The sequence below is a fragment of the Sitophilus oryzae genome, unplaced genomic scaffold (genome assembly GCF_002938485.1).
Source record: "Sitophilus oryzae breed Bouriz unplaced genomic scaffold, Soryzae_2.0 scaffold_249_pilon_pilon, whole genome shotgun sequence".
Taxonomy (NCBI): domain Eukaryota; kingdom Metazoa; phylum Arthropoda; class Insecta; order Coleoptera; family Curculionidae; genus Sitophilus; species Sitophilus oryzae.
The window spans coordinates 903,752-917,380 of NW_022146806.1; the positions used below are offsets into that span (position 1 = coordinate 903,752).

Below are 13,629 nucleotides of genomic sequence, written 5' to 3' on the forward strand. Positions count from 1 at the left end.
CAAATCACTAAACAGAATGTAGGTACATTTAAAGCTAAGTAACATTATAAAGTTTACTGGAAAATATTATAAAAATTCCTAATATATTTTCAGAAAACACCGCACGCTCCTGGATATTTTAAGAATTTAGAACAATTAAGAAATTGGCTAAGTTTTTAGAAAATTGTCCTTTACCCTTCCCCTGTTGTTTCAGATCCATTTGTCAGACTATATCTTGTATCCAATTAATTTATTTTAAATCCGAAAGTACGTAGTAGTTTTATGTCCACGGAATATTAGGACACCCAGTATCAAGTATAATCCATTTTAATCTACATTATAAATTTAACCAGATAACAGAAAAATGATGTAATCATAATGAAATTCCGCAATATTCAAAACATTTCCTTTTTTATTTTCGAGAAAAAATTGCATATTATATTCTTTACATTTCTCGCACACCTGCCATGTCCGCTCGACAACTTTAATCCGCGTAATAACGAAGTCGGAAAAAAGGAAAACTTTTCAGGCTTCGGCCTCATCGATTTGAATATTTAATCCCGCCACGGTGTCCCGTTTCTTCGAACAGGGCTCCGGTAATGCCGGAATAAAAGGAAGCGTCTGACCCCCCTTCGCTAATATAAGGATTCGTTTTATGTTATTTGTGGAAAACGATTCGTAGGAAGGGCATTCTAGAGGTTTCGCCGTCGTCGCATGCTTTTTAATACGTATTTCGTCTAAAAAACGTACATTGTTAGTATTTTATTTGCTCGAACGGTTATAGTCTTGATAATGATAATAGACTTTATAGACTGCATAGTGTCCCATTTTCGTGTGTTTTACGAGCCCTAACAACTATATGTTGGGACAAGGTCATATTTTGGAATTGAATTGGTTTTTCAAAATAACTGAAAAATATATGTTTAATGTTTTAAATATAAACATAGCCATATATCTTAAACACCTTGACAATATTTTTATGAATTTGTAAATCAATCCATATTTACAGTAGCGGATTTTGTTCATAAAAGGACAAATTTGCTGACAACTAAATGTTGGGACAAGTATTTTTAAATAATTAATATCATCATAGGCGGCTTTGCTATAAACGTCACAAATGTCGCAAACTGTTTACTTCAGCATTGACAGCTTGTAAGTGACTCGATACTTTGAGCAGTGAGATTTACTGTAAGTAATTTTAATTTTCAATTTTGTTAATTTCATTCAAAGTAATGGTCCGTGGAAAAGCTACAAATCAAAAACTACGCGAAATTATCATTCGTCAATACAGTACGGGAAAAACAATTCGAAAAATTTCTGATGATTTAAGTATTCCAAAAACCACGGTCTTTAATATAATAAAAAAATATACGGCGAATCTGCCAATGTAGACGTTAGAGGTAAAAGTTCGGGAAGGTCAAAAGTTGTATCTCAGAGAGATTTACGAAATTTAGGAAAAATTTGCGCAAGTCTGCGAGAAGTACTCTTCGCGAAGTAACAGTTAAATGGAATACTGTAACTGGTTTAAATATATCAAGAGAATGTTGCCGAAAATATATCCATACATGTGGTCTGGGGGTTTTACAAGGTAAACTTTATTTTGTGTGAATAATCAATTACCTGAAGATTATTGATACAAATTCTTATTTAGGCCAAAGAAAAACCGCTACTGACAGAAATTCAAAAGAAAAATCGCTACAATAGGTCAAAATAATTATCGTGGACACAAAATGATTGGAATAAGGTCATATTTAGCGATGAGTCTAAATTTGATGTTTGCGTTGGAGATCATCGAAAACGAATAATACGAAATAAACCAGAAGCCTTTCATAAATATTGCTTAAAGAGGGTTGTTAAATTTCCTAAGGGGATTATGGTTTGGAGTTGCATGTCAGCAAGAGGTTTGGGCAAATTAAATTTTATAGATGGCATTGTTAACGCCCAAAAATGTCAACATATACTTGAGACCTCACTTTTGCCTAGTGCTCAAGAATTGCTTCCAAACGAAGACTATATTTTCCAACAAGATGGAGCATCGTGCCATTCAGCAAAATCAACTAAAAATTCGTTCGGTAATAATAATATAAAAGTTCTATCCCATCCTGCAAGTAGTCCGGACCTCAATGTTATAGAAACTGTGTAGCATAAAATGAAGCAATATTTAAGAAACCACCCTCAACGGACAATTTTTGATTTCCGGACAAAACTGCAGGAAATTCGGGATAATTTGTCTCCTCAAATGTGCCAGTCTTTGGTAAATACAATGCCATTAAGAGTTCAGGCAGTTGTTAAGGTCAAAGGTGATGTAACTCCGTATTAAACAAATATCTTGTTGTGCTGTCCCAATATATAGTTGTCAGCAAATTTGGCTTGATTTTGGCAAAATAAGCTATTATCTAAAATGATTTGTTTGCAAAGTTATAAAAATATAATAAAATTGTCTAGATCATATTGTAATGTTTGAATTTAGAATAATAAACAAAATAAATTGAGTCGTTTTAACAAATTACTATTTTTATTGCAAAAAAAGACCTTGTCCCAACATATAGTTGTTAGGACTCGAAGCCTTTTCGTCGGAGCCTTTGGCAAACGTCGGAGAATTTCGAGCGAGAAAGTATTGTCACCATAGTTGAATTATCACGTGATGTGGATGCTACATGCACTATAGTAGATGTAAGATCTATGAACGAAACGACCGATTCAGTGATTGAGGGCAGTTTTGAAGTATTAGGTATTATCTTAGAGTTGTTATCAGGGGCAATATTGAACACGTCCTCAGTTTCAAAGCAGATTTCATTCGTTTTACTAGTAGTAGTCACAGTTTTTGTCACACTAGAGTCACACTAGTCTGTGTGTAGTATCTTTAGTTTTATAAAAAAAATAGCGCAGTGATGTGAAACCATTTTTGTATCTCTGCCCATAAACGAAAAACCCCATAAATCACACGAAAATGGGACACCCTGTACAAGAGAAATCCTCTAGCTCTAATCCTACTTGCCGCAAATATTTAATGTCTAGTATATACGACGAAAGCCAAAATTATGAGAACATGTTTGTTTTATGCTTGTATATATGTTTGAAGGCGCAAAAAATAAACATCCGGCCTTCAGGCATTAAGCACTCTCCGGCTGCATTGTGGTAAAACATAATATAACCACAGACAAATGGGGATTACGAACTATGTACGTACTACGAAGAGACACTAATAACTTTGTTATGTTTTAAACATTTTAAGTCGTTTGAAAATAGAAAAACGTACCGAGAGTTCCATTACACACTCGAGATATTAAAGCCCCGTCTACACGTCCCGTTTTACCTGTCAGTTTTGTTTGTCAGGAAAACGGAAGACCATATAGAAAACTAAGGCAGTTCTGTGGAAAGCCAACAAATCTCTAGATTGGTGGATAAATTCGCCAGGATACAGGCGAAAAAGTTCATAGTAGAGCATGCGCCAAAATTCAAGGCAGACCTGATAAGACAGTAAGAAAAAACAGATTTGATCGTCTATTGTTTTTCGCGTCTTGTCCTGGCGAGTTAAAAGTTGCCCAAATCGTTTTTTTAATCATAACTCAATTTTTTCAAATGGAACGAGGGTGGTTCATTGGCATATTAAGAAAAAGCATTTTTTTACGAATAATTTGTTTTGGTAAATATTAAAATTGCAATCGCCGGTTACAGTCGCTGCGATGCTCCAATCGCAATCGCAGATTTGCTCATCTCTAGTAATAATCATTAAATAATATGTCTAAAAAAGTGAGGGAACTTGAAGAGTAACTAGATAAGTAAGATAACATTTTCAAGATTTTAAGGTCAGTAATGTCTACATTACATTTATATGATTGTAAATTAAATAAAGTTTTACTAAAATACCAAAGACTTACTCAACTTCCTTTATGCAATTCTAATAAATTCATTTTATAAAAGTCTATCTTATCGATTTTCCGTTTAAACTATTGAAACGAATAGCAATCGAAATGAGCGTAATAAATTTAATCAGTCTAATAGAATGTCGCATAATTTTTTAACGATCCACTTCGGAGATAGTGCCTTGTTCGTTTTCAATCTCATCCACTTCTAAATTAATTGGTATGCTAATTATTCATGTCAATTTACAATTTGTTTATTAAATTTAAAGTAAAAGTAAACCGTTTGATGGAATATGGCGCTGCATTTAAAATAGATGTTCTTGAAATTGGAAAATAAAGAAATTTCTGGTAGATTACTAATTAAATATAATTATTATCGCAAAAACGTATAGAACACTATTTTTTTGATAGATACTTTCTCTCATTTATAATTTAGGTGAGGTCTTAGAGTGATTAATAAACATTAAACATTCGTATATACATTTCGAGACACCCTGTATATATCTCTACTACGAGACCGGTTTTAACGACCATATTTTGAGCACCATACGAATCTACTTTTTTCACTTCTTCGTAGAATGAAACCGGCCTAAAATATACCCTTGAAAGGACCCCTCAGAGTTCCTATTGTGTCAAGACCATTCTTTGGGGCCCATGGTAAACAGGCCAAGACTCCATTTAATGGGGTTTCGAATAACGACAAGTCGTTTTCGTATGAAGAAAACTACTTGATGTCCCGTTTATTCGTTTTCATAAGCATTACGTATTTTATTAATAAGTGGAAATCCTCTAGCGAGGGAAAGGAGACACAAACCTTACAATCTTTATACATGTATAGATTGTGATTATAAAGATTGTGAGGTTTGTGTCTCCTTCCTCTCGCTAGAGGATTTCCATTTATTATGAACTCACACTGGGTTAAAGAACGTTTATTTTAATAATAGATCAAATAACAGTTTTCCTGTAACTTAGACATCTTGTATGGTAACACTGATGGAGCCTATACAGGGTGGTCCGAACTGTATTCCGGAAACTTCGGCAGCATAGTCTACAGATTAAAATAAGTAAAAAAGTTCGTATAAATGTATGTCCTAAAGTGCTTAGTTTTGGAGATACAGGGTGTAGAAGTTTCATTTTTATGAGGATTGTTTCCAAATAATTTCGTCTTTGAATAAGAAGACTAAGGAGCATATCAAAAATCTTAGGTACACCGCGATGGGCCTCAAATATGGCCGACTTAAATTCCGGTTTATCAGTGTCGTTCTAATTTTATTTAAAAAATGTAAAACTATGATGTAGGGTAGACGTGGGGTAGACTCAATAATTTGTTGTTTTATTTTACGTTGTGAATAAATGTTGGTAGTTATTAAAATTGTTATAAAAATATATAATTCTAATAAAAATAGATAAGTTATAATAAGTATTTATTAACACAAACATCCGATACGCTACTGAAGCAGGTAAGTCAAATTAACGTATCTAAATTCTTTGACATCTAATCTTTGACAAGTAATAAATAAAAGCTAAAATGCAAGAAAAATATATAATTTAGTTAATTTAAGTGAATTTCATAAATGATCGGTTTACTACACGTATGTATACTTATTATATAGTCACTTACTAGCGAAAAGTTGTTCCATTATTTCACTCAATTTTTGCCGAGATCTACCGCACGCTACACAACCAACTATTTTAGAGTCTTTTTCGATAAATCGCGATAGTGTCACTGTTAATTTAAGTTCTGCCACAATTTCCATCTAGAGTTACTACCTTTATACAACTATCAGTAGTAGAATAAATAATAAATAACATAAAATAAGCTCCATAAAGACTGACAAATCCACAAAATTTCAAATCAAATTCAAATGTGCCAAATAAATCGTCAAACAGAACTGTCAAGGATCCCCACCCTAGAGAGCTTTTATGGTGCCTTTTCCGCCCACCATGCATGAATACATGGATAGCATTATGCTCCTTCCTAAGAGTAACGTCAATATGTGGATGAAAATTGATTTTCATATCAATATGACTCCTACTTGTAGAGGGCGCCACCTACATATTTTATAACTGGTATGAAGAGTAATAACTTATCGTCCATGCCTGTATAAAACTACTTGATTAAAAAAATATACATTTACGACTTTTTTTACATAAAAAAGGTCTCTTGGTAAAAATCGCTACGAGTAATGGTTCTCGAGATATTTGGAATCAAAATTATCAATACCTGTCATCATTGACATAAATTAAATATGTTGACTAAATAGATATTAGACTGAAATCATAAATTTGAAACTTTTTTTTGTGCCAAAAGTTCAACAGAAACTGTTTAATCATCATTTTTTCGCAGAACTGACATGATTGACTATTTCCATTTTAAATATCTTGAGAACGGTTGCTCGTAGCTATTTTTACCAAGAGACATTTTTTTACGTAGAAAATCATGGAAATGTATATTTTTTCAGTCAGTAGTTTTATACAGGTACGGACGAAAAGTGATTACTCTTCAAAACAGTTAAAACACATGTAGGTGGCGCCCTCTCCAAATAGGAGTCATTTTGACATCAAAATCAAATTTCTCGTGTCACAAAACCCCCAGACACCAATTTTCATCCAAATATTGAAGTTGCTTCATAAATTATTTGGAAAAAATCGAAATAAAAATGTAACTTCTACACCCTGTATCTCCGAAACTAAGCATACGTACATTTATATGAACTTTTTTACTTATCCTTATCTGCAGAATATGTTGCCGAAGTTTCCGGAATACAGTTCGGACCACCCTGTATAATAAGCCGAGACACTGGACAAACTTATTCTGTTATGTGTCGGACGTTATGAATATCTTAATGTTTAATAGTTATAACGGGCCAAGTAAATCACGTCTAGGGCATGACCTCGCCAAAATTATCACCGATTGTCATTCCCCAACCGTTTCTGACGCCGTTTTTTTTTCGACCGAAAGGTATAAAATGATGAATCATGTGTAATTTAAGTAGATAATCGCATCTAATCTACCATGTTTGTTGGATAGCAAGTGACTATAACCAGTAATAATTCAAATATGTTAGAGCTTCTCTGCGTTTACTTATTTCTCAGAGACCATATCGAAAAAGAAAGATCGACTTATTTTTATTATGGCACGTCCCTAAATTCTCTGTTCCCCTAAATAATATCGGAAATAACCCACCTACAGACAGGCCTATTCCGAGAAGGGCACATAGCCGAAGAGTTTTTGGGTCTGTATGCAGGAGAATAGTCTCCCTCTACCTGAGTAGGGTCAACAGTTCTTTCAAGGACAGAGACCATACCGAACGAAAGATCTTTTCTTTGTTATTGTGTCCTATCTATCGATTGCGAATGTGCAGGTAAAGTTGTTAGACCTTTTTTTGGCTAAATTTTGCTTAAAGACCATGCTCTCTATGCTATAAATATATATAGAAATTTTAATTTATTCAAGAAATGAAAGAAATACAAGTATAAATAGGGTGTCAAAAAATATTTAAGCTTCATTCGGAACCTCAAAATTAGTGGTTTCAATTATATTATGCTGGACAGTTTAAGATCATTCACAATGTTTAAAGTAAAATACAATTAAAATTAACAGAATATCGGAGCAACAGCTTGGGGTAATCAGTTGTATCTATAGAGAAAGTCCAATAATTAGGTTATAAAACCCTGGTGCAAAAATATTTCCGCAAAAAAAATCGGTTGCTTAGAGCAAAGGGATTTTTTTGGAAATATGATGTTGATATGAAGATAATGACTGTCTTAAGTCGAGAATAAAATTAGTACCATCTAATGTTCAAAGTGCAAAGTACTTATTGCAGAACACAAAATGTCGGTAGAAATCTGGAATGAACTAGAAGATAATTTGGGGAAGGCGGAAGTAGTGATGTTGGTAGCGAATATTTCCATTCGAATTTTGCAGGAAATTTCAGAAATTTCCGAAATAGTCGGTCCCAAAATCGCGAATATTCGCAAAAATCCGAATTTTGCAAGAAATTTCTTTTCAAAATTCAAGATATTGAGCAAAAATTTAACGAAAGTGTATCAAGTATGCCGATTCTTAAGTCAGAAGAAAAAGAATGCTTCTCCGCCTTACAAAATAAAAAACCTATGGCTCTTGAACCAATGCATTTTGGCGCGAATCTCTTGGATCCCTGTTTCCTGGGAGAGCACCCTTAACACTGAAGAACACATAACTGCTATGGAATTTATCAACAATATCAACAACAATCATCCTCAGTTTGTCAATAATAAGCCATTTTTACAGATGTAACAAATTATTGCGCCAAATCGGGTTTATGGGCTCTCTAAAGTTTCAGTACTTACAGTTTTATCCATACTAAAAAAAGGAATCGCTTAACTGCACAAAGAGTCGGTAAAATAATGTTCGTAGCTCATAACAATAAATTATTACTACAAAAACAAAAAGTGGATATGGAGCATGATATTCAACAACATGAAATTCCTCCAGAACCACTAGAACTCGTGGAGGTAGAGGTCCATCCTTCAGAATCAGAACCAGATGATACATCAAATATATCTGATTTGGAAATAGAAACTGACGAAGACAGTACTACTACTACTATAATACCCTATGAAGATGGGACCAGCTCGGCGCCTGATATTCCGGAATAGAATAATTCAGTTATTTGTGTTTTACGTTTTTTAAATTTATATTTCGTGCTTTTTTGTTTATTTTTTAATTCATAGTCATAGTTCGTGGTTTATGCACAAAATACAAATGTTACCAAATGATTTTTGTTATGGGTTATGTATTGTTTATTAAAAATATAACAACTAATATTATGTTTATTGTTTTTTTTTTCCACTTACATGTTGGTATCAAATGTCTATCTAATTTATTCCTTTATTGTATCGACAAAAAATATGTAAAATTGTAAAATTTCCTAATATTTCATAAATTTCAGAAAGTTTCCGAAAGTTTCAGAAATTTCCTGCAACAATCAAAAATTTCTGAAATATTAACATCACTAGGCGGAAGTTAGCTTGATCAACATTCAGCTCTTTCAAAAAAGGTATAAAACAGCCTTGACTCCAGCTTATCTTTTGACATTGATTAGTCCTCGGGAATAAAAATATAACCTGACATCAGAAGAAACTAGTGGACTAGAGTTTGCGAATGAAATGTATTCCAATACCGGATTTCTGGCAATTAACAATTTCAAAATAAATCTCTGCCATTTAGAAGTGTAATGGATTCACATGAAGTAACTTCAAAAATCGGTCCAACATTTTAATAGATAATAGATATTAGGGATATGTGTTATATGTTAGATCTTTGATAATTATTTTTCGATCTATTAAAGTATTCAAACGTTAGAAGAGCAAGTGTAACTTAACTACTTATTTCAAGAATAGATATAAGGTATATTCGATATAGGAATACTTTTTTATAGCTTTATAGGAAATTTTTTTATAATTTTTACAGTTATCTTTCGATTTATCATAAGTTTTTAAACAAGTTGAGTTTTTTTATTTAAATCCATGATTAAAATAAAAAAAAAATCCGTTGATTTAAATCATTCACCCTGTATAAAACAATAAACTTTTAATTTTTAACCACAATTTCTTGACGGATGATAATCAAAGACCAAAATGACATTACTCGCAAATGTTGAAGTATAGTAAGTAGAAAAAATTGTTTGTAACTTTTTCTACTAATTGAAAATTACTACCACAAATTTTGACGTTCCGACTGCTTACACTGAAATTAGAGGAACATGAGAGGAACAAACTTCTGCGCTAATTGAAACCACTAATTTATTCCACTAATATACCGGGTGTTGCATCGTCGAGCGGGACATAGGAAATCCCATGTAAATTTTAATGGGGTCAATTATTGGCTTCCCTAATTATTTTAGAGAATAATTCTATTTAGGTTTATTGACGAGCACTAAAACCCACATTCAAAAGAATAACTTTAGATATTTTTGATTAGCCCGTTTACGAGTTATCGCCGATTTCTTTTTAATTATTTCTCCTTTCTTATGGCCCTGTATTTACTTATGAGCACCAGTCAAGGTAAAAGATAACTGTCAAATGAAGTTGTCATTTCAGAAATTTACACAATATTATCGGGCCATTATTTCTTACGCGAAATTTAAATGCAGAATATTATTTGGAACTACTCGAAAATCATATTTTACCTGCTTTACATGATGCCGCTAGGGAAAATCAGGAAGTTTGGTACCAAATGGATGGCTGCCCGGCACATAGTACCCTGGCTGTTCGGGAATATTTAGACAATAGTTTTAACGGAAACGTTATTGGCCTAAATCATACAGTAAATTGGCCAGCAAGGTCTCCCGATATTTTGCCAAATTATTTCTTTCTCTTGGGCCATTTAAAAAACAGGATATACAAGGATAAAAAATACCCAAAGCTAGACGAGTCAAAAAATGCTATTTCTGCCGAATGCAATAGAATTTCAGTTTACCAACTAGCGAATGTAAGTAGAGAATTTTATGATCGCCTGGGTTATTGTCTAGCAGTCGATGGAGGATTATTTGAACATCTTTTTGATTATTTGAACAGTTATTGAATATTGTAATAATACTATAATTAACCTTGTAATTGATTACTTTATTTTACTTTAATTCATATTAATTTGTATTTATAAAAACATCTTTAAGATTTCCGATCTAGGAATGAGTTTTCAATAACAATAAAGTACTAAATAGGTAAATTTCTGAAATGACAACTTCATTTGACAGTTATCTTTTACCTTGACTGGTGCTCATAAGTAAATACAGGGCCATAAGAAAGGAGAAATATTTAAAAAGAAATCGGCGATAACTCGTAAACGAGCTAATCAAAAATATCTAAAGTTATTCTTTTGAATGTGGATTTTAGTGCTCTTCAATAATTGGCCCCATTAAAATTTACATGGGATTTCCTATGTCCCGTCCGACGATGCAACACCCGGTATACCCGGTATATTTTTAAATATCAAAGTGGTTTATTATCTTTTCTATTTTTATTGTCCCCTTACCTTCTAACAATCAAACAAAAGGAAATGTTATTAAACAACTAATACTATTGTATGAAGAAAAACATGTTAGGTACTCAAAAAATAAACTTCACATCATACATAACAATGAATTTTCTGTATGCGTATGCTCTCTTGAACGTCGTATAATAATAAAAAGACTTTACTTGCCTTATCTAAAATGTTTGCATATGGATATATACCGAGCGATTTGTTTTCAGAAGTCAAAAGTGATTTAAGATACTGTCTGTATTGCAGTTTGTAACTGTTTTATATCAGATCGGAACTAACAAACATGGAGAGCATTTACTATTTAAATGCACTGTGATACATTTTAAAGGGAAAGGGCGAAGCTGCATTAAAGGTTTCTTTAAGTCGTAGAGATGTTCAAATGTATCGATATTTTAAAATATCGATAACTTTGAAAATATAATATCGATACTTTTTTTTAAATACTCACATCCCTACGTTATTATACGAAGCTGCTATTGCAATACAAGCGATGTCCTTCGCGTGGAATATCTCCATTACTTCCGAACTAAATTCCGTCAATATTCGCCGTTAAAATTTTTAGTATTTGCATTAAAGTGATAAAATCTTTTCGGATTGTGTTAAAAACTTAAATTATCCGAAATTATAGCGTTGTTTGAGTAAAGACAAATTAGGGATGTACAAATGTTATCGATATATAAAATATCGATACTTTTAAAAAACATATCGAAATTTTTAAAATATCAACATCTCTAAAACGAATTTACTTGCACTGAAACATTAAACTGACAAAGAAGAATTGACAAAAGTAAGGACCAAAACCATACAACCAAAAAATACACATCAGCGTACGAACCGAAACTATCGAACTACGAATTCTATTCACGGTTCATTGAATAATAATAATAAACAATTGCAAAGTACACACAAAACATAATAATATATACGTTAAAAAACAAATAATAAAGCTCTGCCTATAAATGGTATAGTTAAAATTACGAGACATACATGCCCTCTAAAAATATTCATCAAATTATTGTATATAATTTATTGTTAGGAATGATTTAGTTTTTTTTGTCGATATCTAGAAACCAAGGATCGACTCAGAGATGAGAGTAGTTAAGTTTTTTAAATATAAATATATTCAAAAATATTAGCGATGGGAACTATCGAATGAATTAGACTATCGAATGGTTAATGAATGAATGATTTCAACTATCGAATGGTTTTATTCGAATAAAATCATTCATTCATTTGTAAACTAAAGCATATGTGACAACCTCGCCGTGCGACTAAATGGTTATCGTTGAGCCACGACTATCGAATACTTTTGATAAATGAAATTTAGTATACGTTTGATTTTTGTATGCGTCAGTGCATTATTAGTTCTTCCAAATTTTTATAACTTCGCCGTATAAATGCTGTGCTATTTTTGCGTTTATTAAAATAGTTAAAATACTAAAATAGTAGTTCTTTTTTAATTTTATTTATTGACGATTGTGTGAATGTGCAGGTGGTCAAAATGTTTTCCGAAAATTTGTGTGGTTTTCCGTAGTCCGATCTTTCAATTATTTAATTTTATATGGTATATGGCTATTTTTTAATGGGAAATTTTGAGAGGTAGCAATTTTTAAGAGAGATGAGATGAACTTACAATTAATTTTAAAAATACATATTTGTATTTTAGATGTTTTAATAATATTAATTAGTTGAACTTAATAATCATATTTAAGTAATGTAGTTAAGTAAATGGTTATCGAACTCAAACTATGGGGTGAGAAAATTAAAATGAAAGTTTTACACGTCCCAATTTAAAAAAAAAGTTAACGATGTTTGTATTTTGTTTATGCTATTTCTCTTACATGTAGTTTTTTGCGAAGAAATATTTCATTTATTTTTTAAAGTAAATGCCAGTAAAAGTAAATATAATTTTTAAATAGTAATATAAAGCACCTAATATAAATAATTTTGATTTCTAATTTTTTATTTATATTTTCCTTCCATTACACCGCTTGCTTAGAAAATTAATAAATGTTTATATTTCATGATTTTAAAATTTGTTGTTAATATAACAAATTAGTTCTGTAATTATTATTATTTAATAAACCAACGTTGCCAAAAAATTAGAGACTATATTATTTTTAAATAGGATCTAATATAAATAATTTTGACATCTAATTTGTTGTTTATATTTTGCTACTACTTAAAAAAAAATATTTATATTAAATGATTTTAAATTTTGTTGTTCATAGGTATAACAAATTATTACTGTTATTATTATTTATTAAACCAGTCTTTGCTTAAAAACATTAAAAATAATTTTCCACCATCCAAAATAACAAGTATTATTGCAGTGTAACAACAGAATATTAATAAAAAATGCAGAATATATAGACATACTATCCCTAACTAACTAAAGCCAAACAATAATATTCTTTGCTAATATCAACTAATACAAAAATATGGCAACAGCGCCCTTCATAATGTATTTTCTGTGTAAATACTAGCACCTCAATAAAAAAAAATAATGTGTCCTTATCTATATATGACTCCGCAAAAATCAAAGATGCCGGCTTCTTTATAGCATTGCCACCGACCGCTTTCTCGGAAAAACCCTACGTCGCCGGGCGACAACTAAAAATTCAGTTAATATTTTATTATAATCGATCCTGACGAATAAATGAATTTCATAAATGAATGAATTTTATAAATGAATGAATTTTATAAATGAATGGTTTTTGCGGCCGAATTACTAGAATACAATATTTCAAGGCAGAT

At 31.6% G+C, this 13,629-nt stretch overlaps 3 protein-coding genes across 7 annotated transcripts in view; 2 read left to right on the forward strand and 1 right to left on the reverse strand.

The window, feature by feature from the left end:
- LOC115884437 (TWiK family of potassium channels protein 18-like) overlaps positions 1-13,629 on the forward strand; it is a 333,903-nt gene that overhangs the window by 121,387 nt on the left and 198,887 nt on the right. The gene's annotated exons all lie outside the window — the stretch shown is intronic.
- Positions 1-13,629, forward strand: part of LOC115884436 (inositol polyphosphate-5-phosphatase A) — a 283,771-nt gene that overhangs the window by 100,784 nt on the left and 169,358 nt on the right. The gene's annotated exons all lie outside the window — the stretch shown is intronic.
- LOC115884439 (RNA-binding protein Musashi homolog 2) overlaps positions 1-13,629 on the reverse strand; it is a 153,392-nt gene that overhangs the window by 35,772 nt on the left and 103,991 nt on the right. The window lies entirely within an intron of this gene.